We start from the raw sequence: 8604 nt of genomic DNA on the forward strand, positions 1-8604 counted from the left end.
GAAATAGAAATAGAAATAGAAATAGAAATAGAAATAGAAGGAACCCTTGAATCCCAAGTGGCTGTTTTTTTCTTAGAAGATGAATCATAGAATCATAGAATCATAGAATGCTTAAGGTTGGAAGGGACCTCAGAGGTCATCTAGTCCAACCTCCCTGCTCACGCAGGGTCACCTAGAGCATGGGGCACAGGGCTGCGTCCAAGCAGGTTTTAAACATCTCCAGAGAAGGAAACTCCACAACCTCTCTGGGCAGCCTGTTCCAGGGCTCTGGCACTCTCACTGTAAAAAAGTGTTCTCTCAAGTTCCTGTGGAACTTTTGGTGCCTCAGCTTGTGGCCGTTTCCTCTAGTCCTGTCGCTGGCCACCACTGGAAAGAGGCCGCCCCCTCCTCCTCACTGCCTCTCTTGAGGTATTTAAAGACACTGCTCAGGTCCCTCCTCAGCCTCCTCTTCTCCAGGCTGAACAGGTCCAGCTCTCTCAGCCTTTGCTCACAGGGCAGATGTTCCAGATCATCCTCGCAGCCCTGTGCTGGACTCTCTCCAGCAGCTCCACATCCCTCTTGTCCTGGGGAGCCCAGAACTGGACACTGTACTCCAGATGTGGCCTCACCAGGGCTGAGTAGAGGGGGATGATCACTTCCCTCGACCTGCTGGAGATGCTCTTCTTAATGCACCCCAGGATCCCGTTGGCCTTCTTGGCCACCAGGGCACACTGCTGCCTCATGGTCAACTTGTCGTCCACCATGACGCCCAGGTCCCTCTCTGCGGGACTGCTCTCCAGCAGGTCCACCCCTGATCTGTACTGGTGTCCAGGGTTATTCCTCCCCAAGTGCAGGACCCTGCACTTGCCCYTGTTGAACYTCATGAGGTTTCTMACCRCRCAGTCMTCCAGTCTGTCCAGGTCCCTCTGGATGGCAGCACAGCCCTCAGGGCTATCAGCTACTCCACCCAGTTTGGTATCATCAGCAAACTTGCTGAGGGAGCACTGCATCCCTTCATCCTGGTCGTTAATGAATAAGCTGAACAGGACCGGACCGAGGACCGACCCCTGGGGGACACCGCTAACTACAGGCCTCCACCTGGACTCCACACCACTGACTACCACTCTCTGCACGCTGCCACTGAGCCAATTCTAATCCACCTAATTTCTGTCTGAAGACAGAAATTAATCCATACCATAGGATTTAAACACCCAATTTGTATCAATTTCTGTTTATTTTGTCTATAAATGAAGTTCACATCTATCTTGGCAGCTTTTGCGATGCAAACCTACATCTATACAATGATTTATATTTTTGAAGTGTCTTATGGTCTTGGTTACCTGAAGCATGAAGCACTGAACAAAACTTTGTTGAGGTATTTCCAGAGACATAAAAAATCCACTTCATCTAGGGACCTTACACACAAACAACCTTTTCTCTCAGGCAAATGATACTGCAGCATCCTTGTCCCTCCAGCTAGTGCTGTGCTGCAGGACCACACCAGTTTTCCCCATACCATGAAGCCATAGCTCCTGTTTCATGCTCATGCCCATCCAGATTGTCTTGTCTCATTCTCAGAACAATCTGAGAGCAGGAGGTATCACTTTTCCAGGGAGAAACACTAAACGCTTTATTCACTCCGAGACTTTCACCACTCAAGCCCCAGAGTCAAAAGAACATTGGTAGAAAAATCAGCGCTCGTCTCAGGTTTGCTACTCTGAGAGCAGACATTTGTGAGAACATAGAACCTGGCTGTGTTTTTTGCAGGCTAAGCTATTGGGGCCGGCATGAGGCTTGGTGTTTTCAGTTGTATGCATATCCTCCTGCAGGCTTTTCTCCCAGAAGTTCCATGTGCTTAATGGCATAGCTGGATGATTCAAATGGGTCTAGCTCACATGCAGCAAGTTCTGGGGTTTGGAAGGCTCCTTCCAAACGTTTGGATGAGCTCCCTTATTGCTCCTGTTAATGGTGTTGGTTGTTTTCAAGCAGTGATAAAACACTGCCTGATGGGTTATCATCTTTATAGCTACGACTGTGATGAAGCCAGGTTTCTTAATTGATTCATTTCTTTATTTTTTAATAGCCTCACTTTTGCCTAACCTCAGAAGTAGCTGCTTTTTTTTTCATACCCAATGAGTTACAGTGCCCCACTTCAGATAATAAGTTAATATCTACCTTGAGTGCTGCTGCCCCTCTGAACTCTTTTATGTTTGATTGCTATTAAAATATTAATGCTTGCTGTTACCTATTGCATTAGAGAGTTGGAGATAGCACACTTATCCCTCTTTTAGAGCAGAATGGAAATTGTTTGACTATTGTGTATTACTCAACAGCCTCGCTGTGAGCAAATTTTTTTTTTTGGTAAGATTTGTGTGGGAGAGGCACCTACGGGCAAGTGCACAAAAAATAAAGGGTATTAGTTCAATTGCTACAGTTTTGCATGCTAGGCTGTTAGAAAGCAGGCTGTGTTGTTGCTGAATTGAAGAGAATTTTGGGGAGTAACCACAAAATGGATTGATGGACTTTCTCTTTTGAAAGCGGGTAGGGGGAAACATTGCTAAATGGGGCTCAGTCCTCCTGGCTTTGGAGGACACCTTTGCAGAAGAATATACAGAACTCTGAGAACAGAAATAAGCTTGTTCTCTTGAAAGGTAAAAAAGTAACATAGCCATGTTAAGATGATACCTGATCCCCATCTCTGTGCAGAGGTGCCTTTAATTCCATGAGCTGGTTTTGAGGGCAGTGAATTTTTTGGTTCAGGCAAAGCAAAATTTTACATATTGAAGGATTTTGTCAGATCAGTAGCTCACTGAACACAATCATTCTTTGATAAATCAGTTAAAATTATTTTCCCTACATCCAGGCCAAAGGCAGGCTCATTAACATGGGTAAATTTTTTTTTTAATCACATTTTTATAGCCTTGTCCCTATAGCATGGAATGCTTAGTTATAATCAGTCCTCTTAAAGATGATGATTGTTCCCCATCTATGGCTTCCAGTCACAGAGGTATTCCTTGGAGAGACATGAGTCAAATTTCTTCATTGTCATCTTCCAAAGTCTATTGGTGACAGCAAGGCAGGCTGTGGTAGGTGTAAGCTTAAGTCTGCAGCAATTAATGAGCCAGAGTAGAGATGCCTGCAGAGATTCAGGATGGACCAGAGCCAGGCATTCTCTGCCAAACAGCAACACGCTGTGGAGAAGATGTTGTGCATTATCTCCAAATCCAAGCTGACAGATGTTGCTGTGACTTATCTGGACACTCTGTGGTAACTGCACATGAAAATACTCTATAAGGAACTTATCTTGGGGAAAAAAATGCAGCCAGCCTGGCTAGTAAGGTGCATTTCAAGTCAGGCACTCAAGCAAAACAAGTGCTGGATCTGTGGGTGCAAGGAACATGCTGGCATTGGTGTATGGAAGGACAGCTACTCAAGGAAATATCAGGAGACAGCACCTGTGGACGAGGATGGCAAATCTACCTTCCTGGTGAAGTAATCCCCTAAAGACTTGGAAGATCCCAGCTTCCCAGAGAACCTGTTGATAGCTATGGCATCAGGTTGCTGTTAGCTAGACCATGAGAAGAGATAGGACAGGAAGGCCAGTACAACAATCCTGTGTGTTGCTGCTGACCTTCTGTGTCCCAGCAGTGTTTGTGGGGGTAGTGTGCAGTGGCTGGGCGGCCCCTCAGGGCATACCTGGATGCTAACTTGCAGAGCTATCTATGAAGGCTGAGCAGAGTCCTTTGCCTCCCTCTCCAATGTCTGCAACCCATTCCCAAACAGCTCTTTCTCTACCTACAGGAAAACTTTTTAACATACTAGAGGTGGCTGGGGTAAAGAGCAAGAGTCTGAAGTTGTTACTAACCTTATGAATGGGCCATGATATGGAGGAGCCCCTTGTCCACATCTTGCACACAGAGGTCAGGGGAGGTGGCAGAATTCAGGTGCCAGAAGAGAGGAGCACTGTCAATGGCACTCCAACTGTGCTCTACACTTCCAAGTTTCCTGCAGGAAGCCCTGAGGATCTCAGGCTTGTGGAACATTGTCCTATGCATTTCCAAGCCCCTCACTGCTCAGAAAGCTGGAACACTTCCAGCTTGCCTTGAATTCATAATTCCACAAATCACAGAAAAGGCCAAGGTATGAAATTGAATATTTGCCTTTCCTGAGCAGCAGTCAGACACTCACATCTCACTGCAGCCCTCAGGCTTCCTCCCAAGCTGGTCCCCAGCCCATCATGTTCTCTGAGCACCTACTGGTGGGCTAATGATCAGCCTCATGCATTTGACCTTTACCTGATTGACACGGTTTGGCCTTTCTTAAGACAGAACTCTGTCAGGGAGTTTAAGAGGCTCTTGCTTTCAGTAGAAATGAGTGCCTTAACTTAAGAGCTCAGCCACCATCCTTGTGCAAGGCCATCTCTCCCCATGTTATCCCTTTGACATGTGCAATTCTTGATCCTTATCAAACTTTCAACTTATTAGTTAATCTAGAATAAGTCTTTATTTGTTTTAATTTAGTTCAGAGAACTAAATGACCTGAAAGAAAAGCTTGTTTTGAGATACTTGACTTCACCCTTCTGCTGGTTTACTTTAAGTGGAGCAGAGTGAGCATGTGGTGGCCATTACAGCAGGTAAATTCCCACCAGAACAGTAAACATATCCAAGTACCCAACTCTCCAACTACGTGCCAGCAATAACTTGTAGTAAGTTACATCTCTTTTTTTTTTTTTTTTTTTTCCTTTCTTTTGATTTGTTTCATCATTCCCACAGGTCTTTCTGACATACATTTCTGGAATGCTGTTGATACACAAGTTGAAAAAGTCTTCATAGAAGGCTGTTTATGTAAATAACATGCATAATCTTGCAGTGTTGCTTATAGGGACACCTCAAAGAGATGGTCATTATCATTATCTTTGGTTTACATGGTATGAAACTCAGTATTTCTGAGCTTTGCCTTCAGTAACTGGGTGCTATTATATCCCCGTGCTCTGCATGGAAATGTCTTTCCTTAGGCCTGTTCTGCACAACTGTGATGTCCCTGTAGAACTCCTGCTCCCAACCTCAGTGAATAAGAAAACTTGCATTGCGTACTAAAGAAATTTTCACTACAATATTTTGTTCTGATTGCCTTGGCCCTCCCTTTTCTGCCCCCGAATATAGCAGAGCTGTGGTGAGCTGACCTAAAAAAAAAAAAATCCAGTGTGGGCAATCACCATCTTCCAGCCCATGATTTTAGCTGAATAGTGGACCTTTTATTTCCCTCTTTTTGTCAGAGCCTATTAAGCTAGCTTGGGTAATTTCTACACTGAGAGTGACTTTGGTCCCATTGGGTTTGAAGGTCTTGCTTTTAGATAGGAGTTAAGGTTCCCTAATGATATACTCTAAAATTACCTGAAGAAAAATCTCTGCATGCCTTATTTCTTCTTCCCATTTAGCACTCTGAACCCCTGCTGTCTATTTAATCATCTCCGCAAGAAGGCTTTCACTTTGTACCCTAACTGTCTGCAAACAGGAGTAGACACACTTGAATATTTCAAATACTGCTTAAAAAGCCAAAAAGTGGTAATTTTAAGCCACAGATATGTGAGGGGTGTGTACAGGCTATGTGTTTTTTATGTCCCCCAGCTGTAAGATTTATTTATTTATTTGCAGAGATTATTCATTTTTTTATTAATAAATTCCTGCACCCAAAGGCCTGTGATTGCCACACTTGTTCTGCAATAAAATAAAACAAAACAAAATAAAAAAAAAAGAGGATTTTTTTTTTGTGGCTAATGGATATCTGACAACCATCTATTCAGCTGTTGATAAGTTATGGAAAACTGGAAAAGCCTCTCCATTTCCTAGAATTTAAAGCCAGCAAGGAGATATTTGGTCCCTGCATGCAGAAAATATCCAGATTATCAGGCAATGAAAGTGGATTAGGTCAGATCTGAACCTGTTGGCTTTATTAGATAATAAAGTCTGAAGTGATTGGACATGTACTCAGACCATTTTCAGCTGTGACAAAGTGGAAATTTAAGCAGAATATAGTGACAGCTTCTTGCTTTTAGTCTTGATCAGTACATGTTTTACCTTTCCAAACAGGCTGGCTTGGACTTGACTTCTTCTTAGACCAGCAGTTGACTAATGGGAAATGTTATGTTCAGTTTTGTGCAAAATGTAAAATAGTTTTGATTCCAAACTCCTCAGAATCAAAGGACATATTGAGTCAGGCAGCAGGTGTCTGCTGTGATCTGAACCTCTTGCAGCCCAGTCAAAACATTTCAAAGTGTAAGTTTTGTAGCAGCCCTTTTCCAACTTAGAGATCCTCAGCTGATACAGATATTGACTTGAATTTGCCAAATGCACTGCTAGACTTGACCCTCTAATGGAAAAATAGAGTCTTGGAGGAAAGAAAATTGCAGATCAAAGTGATGTTACCACCTCCGTTCTCGCAGAAATCTGTAGAGAACTTCCTTCTGACTCCTGAAGGCTCAAGAAAGAAGAGTTGTTGGAGATCACATGCTCAAGCTACTTGTCTTCTTTAGTTGCACTTTCAGCACATACCTCAAACCATTTGTAAAATTACTATGGGCATGCTGTAGCAGAATTGCCTTCAAGAAGGAATATCACAAGGCAGATGTACCCTTGTCTTTGTGAAGAGAGGAGGGAGTGAACAGCTAGAGAAGGAGAGTCAAAAAGCCTGGCTAAGATTTTCACAATTCCAGCTACTGAGGCTTGCTGTACACCTCCGAGGATGCCAGCACACAGAATAGCACTGTGCCAGCTTGGTACACTAGCCCTCATGTGAGTCCCATATTCAAGGAGAACTTTATGAGGCTCCAGTCCTTCTTGGTCCTTTAGGAAGGATACTGAGATAGAATTGCTGAGCACTCAGCTTTCTCTGGCTCAAGTATGTTCTTTGGAGCTTGCACGAAGGCTGGTTGTTGATTGCATCCTAGAACCATGTCTGAGAGAAATGGATCATTAAGCGGATTTCCATAAATGAAGCAATTTTTGTGGGAGGATGAGAAGCAGAGGGAGACAGAATTGCTCAAGAGGTACCTGCTGAGTTCATTTTGTCTTGCTTCTCTCTCCAGAACATTTTACCAGACAAAGTGGAGTTTTGAAGATGGAAACAGAGGGGGAGGCAAAACTAGTCCTTACTATGTGCAATTGGCCGATGCTTTGCCATGAGTTATGCATATATTACAATACCTGAATATACAGGTATATTTGAGAGCACTGAAAATAACTTTTTCACCTTTTTCTCACTCAAAATTAAATCATGTTGTCAGTGAACAATGTATAAATCATGCATGCCTCTGTATCATTTAAAGGGAAATTGTTGTCTGTAAGGAAAACTAAGTAATGAAGTTGTATTTAAAATTGATGATAATCACCTGTAGATGTGACATTTAAATCAGTGTTTTTGGCCAGTGAAAAAATAAATGAACATAGTTATCCAAATAATGTCTGTGTTTCTCCTCAATCCTGTCACTGTCCCATCTGTATGCCAACAGTATTGCTTTCATTTCCCAGTGTAGCCTGATAGGAATTTCACAGGAAAGCATTCCAAAATGTATGAAATCACTTTATTTTGGCTGTGATTCCATTTTTAAAAGAGCATTATATCATTTACCTACATCATGCAGGAAAAAGCAGCAGGCAAATCACAAATAAAATTTACATTCACAAAGTCTCTAAATCATCTGGCTGCTTGGAGGGCATTGCATGCATCTTAAAGAAAGCCGAGGAGCATTTCTATTAGAAAATGCATTGCTAAGTTGAATTTTGCTCTGTGTCTGTGAGAGAGAGAAAACTAGCTTTATTATTTTTTTTTTCTTTAAGACAGTTACTGAAACATTTTACTAACTGAGCTCACAAAGAAACATATATATGTCTTGATAACATATATCCAGCAGATACAGACAAGTTTCAGATACAGAGGACATTACGTTGAGGTCACAACAGCTGATTTCTAACAACGCCTTTGCTATCACAGTAAGCTTGTCCAAAAGATTTATTCAGCAGCATTGGTATGGTCTTTCTTGACAAAGGAGAGGGATTGGGAAGGATCTAAGCCAACACATGGTGGTAGAAACATAGACAGAGGGATTCCAAAGTGGTTCAGCACATGGTCTAGTCACTTGTTTTATTTATTTTTAACACAGAGTAGCATTCATAATTAATATTGCAGTCTGATTTCATATGGCTTTCTCTAAAGATAGATGTAAGTTCACAAAAGTCAATGACAAAGTAAATTATTTGCCCTCCAAAGGGTGGAGGCTTTAATTTATTTATTTTTTTCTAACTGGAGAGGTCCTGTATCTGTGAAAGAAAATGGCTGCAGTGCCTAGCCACCCACCTTTCTATGTAAAATGGTAATAAAAAGAGGAGACAACAACAACAAAAAGAAGACCTCATTACCTGAGACCAAGTAGGATGGAGATGTAAATAAAACAAATGGCATAGAAAGACACAGATGTGATGAGAATCCAAAAAATAAACGAGGCTCCTCTTTGGTCTCATGCACATGCTGTTGCGTGCTGGTGGGACACACCCAGGATGAAAGTGCTGAGCACTCCACGGAGTGGAGCAGAGCAGGGTGAGCAGCGCACTTTCCTTGACCTCCTGCAAA

This window comes from Nothoprocta perdicaria, unplaced genomic scaffold (assembly GCF_003342845.1).
Source record: "Nothoprocta perdicaria isolate Ctin4 unplaced genomic scaffold, notPer1 scaffold_200, whole genome shotgun sequence".
In the NCBI taxonomy this organism is placed as follows: Eukaryota; Metazoa; Chordata; class Aves; order Tinamiformes; family Tinamidae; genus Nothoprocta; species Nothoprocta perdicaria.